Source organism: Mastomys coucha, unplaced genomic scaffold (genome assembly GCF_008632895.1).
Source record: "Mastomys coucha isolate ucsf_1 unplaced genomic scaffold, UCSF_Mcou_1 pScaffold18, whole genome shotgun sequence".
NCBI lineage: Eukaryota > Metazoa > Chordata > Mammalia > Rodentia > Muridae > Mastomys > Mastomys coucha.
The window spans coordinates 44098691-44102302 of record NW_022196900.1 but is presented as its reverse complement, the minus strand read 5'-3'; positions in this window follow the sequence as shown (position 1 = coordinate 44102302).

Here is a 3612-nt window from a genome sequence, read left to right as displayed (position 1 = left end):
TGCTTGAGTATGTGTGTATATGTGTGTATGTGGGGGTGTGTGCATGTATGTATATGTGTGTTTGATCATGCACACATGCGCGTGTGTGTATCCCCGTGTGTGCTCCATTACTTTACAATCTAGTAAGTTCACACAAGCAAGACTCAAGCAGGCCCCTCCCACTCAGGTTACTCACACAGTGTCTTTCTGAGAAAACTGTTTGTGGGTAGCACGGCCTAGACAACATTCCCTTGTGAGCAGAAACTGAGTCTAAGCAATGCCTCGGTTAACTGTGAACCTTCCTTAGCTGGAAGCAGTAGACACCAACTGACAGTTGCACAGAAGAGAGGAAGAGCAGCTAGTACTTTACTAACCTCAAGTACCAGACGGGAACAGGAGTGATTACGTAATGAGGCAAAACTCCCACTATAGAGCTGGTCTAGGAAGATTTGGCTCTGTGTTCTTGACTCCAAGCATTGGAATCCACAACTGAATGCCACCCTTAGGCCCTACATGACATTTGCTTGTCTACTGAGATGGCTTTCAATCCCAATAGTCCAAGTGGGGGAGTCTTGGGTGGCCTGTTTCTTGCCAGAGTTGTCTTTGTAGGTTCATAACTGGGGGGAGGAGGGGTATTGGTGGTGGTTCTGCATACAGGCATGTGCTTTTGTCCCCAATGCCTACTATTGTTCCTAGGGGAAGGGTTATGCTTCAGTGCCTCTCTGATAGCAGAATTAGCCATGTGTCTAACTTTGGCCAATGAAATACAAACAGAAACGGTGCTGATAACTTCCCAGTAGAAGCAATGAGAGCCAACGTGTACTGTGCATCAGTTTTCCTTCTGCTCCGAGAACAGCAGTGTTCTCGACGGGCCTGCCACGTGGCCTAGATCCTGCATGTCTAGAAGATGCAGAGCCATTGTCCTATGGTATGAAGCTGTACCCAGAATTAAATACTTGGTAGCTACAAAGACTGAGGGTGGCTCACTCCCACTTTCGCCGAGATTCCTATGACAGGAATTCTCAACTATGAGAAAGGGTTCAGGGGCTTAGTGAGAGAGAATGATATTGGATTAAAAACTCATTTTCATATATTAAATCCATCCAAATGTATAATAAAGAGCCTGCCATCCTTCTTCCTTAAGCTTCACTTCCTTGCAGCCTACTCAAGGGGCTGTGCTGGGTCCTTACTGGATATTTGAGGTCCAACGTCTGCTTGAGCAGAGGAACCCTGGGGCCAAATCAGCTAATTCTTCACAATTCCTATTCATTTTTTACAATTTCTATTCTGTGTTTGTTAAAGAGATTATTTATATTGATCTTAGTTGTGTGTGTGTGTGTTTTTTTTCAAATCATCGAATGTTAAAAATTGATCAGAGAAGTCTTCCACTGGGAGAGAATGGTTTTTGAAAACACTCAAGGCAGGTTTAGACAATAAAAAATTGTCAACAAGTAAGTGTGTGTGTGTGTGTGTGTGTGTGTGTGTGTGTGTGTGTGTGCATGTATATGTGTGAATGCAGCAAATCTGGTTCTAGATGGATTTATTTCTCTTCGAAAGTTACATTTTCTATTTTAATGTATTTAAAAAACAAGGGATCTTTGGTATTCTGATTTACTACAGACCATATGAAGCTCAAGAAGAAGGAAGACCAATGTGTGGGTCCTTCTTAGAAAGGGTAACACCCTCATAGAAGTAGGGGGAGGGGGAAGGGGTGTTTTGGATGGGGGGATACCGGGAAAGGGGATAACATTTGAAATGTAAATAAAGAAAATATCCAATATAATATATATAAAAAACAAGGAATCTATTATTTTTTTAGTTAAATAATCAAGATAAAATAGACGTAGCTGTTCAGTATACAATTATTTTCCTCTCCTAAGGAAATGGAGCTCAGTGCAATTGCTTGGCTTTCTCTAAAGTAAGGAGCCTCCACACTTATATTCACATCTGCTCAGGATGCCCAGTTCTTCAGATGGGGTTCACAGGCTGAAAAGATTCCTTACATCAGAAAGCAGGTCAACCAACAAATTCCAAGGAGAATTCACCTCCAGGGTTTTTAGAGGAGGTCAGGCAGAACCTGGTGGTGGTGCCAGGTGTTGGCTGACCCACAGCAAAGAGATAATTTGGGGATCCAGCCTCTCATTACCTAAGGCCAAGAGAAGCAGTTCATACTCATCTCAAATGTCTTTGTCTTTTAAAATCATTTTTCTTCTATTTAGGAAGGATTTTCCAGTGAACACATTTCCTTCTGTCCTTTCTCAAACCCCATCAAGCCAGTCTTAACAACAGTGCAGGCACTGGACTACTCCGTGGAGAGCCTTTCTCATCAAGGATGTAGCCATTGAGCTACTATGTATGAGTCTCCCAATATACCCCAGGAGGATGTAGTTACCTATCTATGTCTAGGGTACATGACGCTATGGACTCACTAGTGCCAGCACCTCTCTGAAGGACAGAGACTGTCTGTTTTGTAAGTCACTTTTGAAAGCCTTGTCTGGGAAGTGGAAGCAAAGGTAGGATTCACACAGTGGATGCAGAGACAGAGATAGAAGAATTACTCCTCTTGAACTGGTAAATGGATGGGGTGGGAAGGAAATGCATTGAGCAACTGTTTGGAAGACAGTGAACTAGTATGAAATTTCCAAGTAGGCAAGGACTCCCACCAACAACCAGTACTAAAACTCAAGGTGTTGCTAGGAGAGGGTTACCTTTGTATCTGTTCATGGAGAGGCCATGTACAAGAACACTTTTTGTTTGTTTGTTTCAAGACAGGGTTTCTCTGTATAGCCCTGGCTGCCCTGGAACTCACTCTGTAGACCAGGCTGGCCTTAAACTCAGAAATCTGCCTGCCTTTGCCTCCCAAGTGCTGGGATTAAAGGCATGCACCACCACTGCCTGGCTGCAAGAACACTTCTTAAATGCAGACATGAGCTATAAGACCTAACTCAGTGGAGGCCTTATCTGGAGGTGTAGATAAAGGAATGCTCCCCCAAAAGACTCCCAAGAGAGACAAGGCTGGGAATTTAGGCAAATTCTGGCATATGTTGAAAACTATATTGCTTTCTTGAAAGTCTCAAGGGTGTGATTGCCCTATTATCTTGCTGACAATGTAAAGACATGGCCCCTCTTCAAGATCTTTAAATACAAGTGAATACTCTATTCACTAAACCATGCCTGTCTTCCCCTACCACTCTTCACAATTTAATACCACTGTCAAACAAAGCAAAGCTGTGAAGAAGAAACATACATTTAGTGTGTGTCAACAGATGACTCTCAGAAGGAATGAGTCGTCTCAACCAGAGCACAGCATTTAATAAATGAAGACAGACTGAAGCACAGTGCTTGGTCCTCTGGTCATAGTACAGAATGGGGACCAGCCTTCATCATAAGGAAGGCGGTTAATAATGTTTTCTCTTGATTCTTTGAGGGTCCATGCATCATTTTAAAACAATATTGGAAGCTACCAAGATGGCTCAATGGATTAACTCACTTGCCATATAAGCGTGCTACCCTGAGCTCAAACCCCAGAACCCACAAAAAGGTTAAAAGAGAGAACCCACTCCACAAAGTTGTTCTCTGAACTCCACATTTGTGCCATGGTACATGAAAATCCATCCCCACACACCACACAGA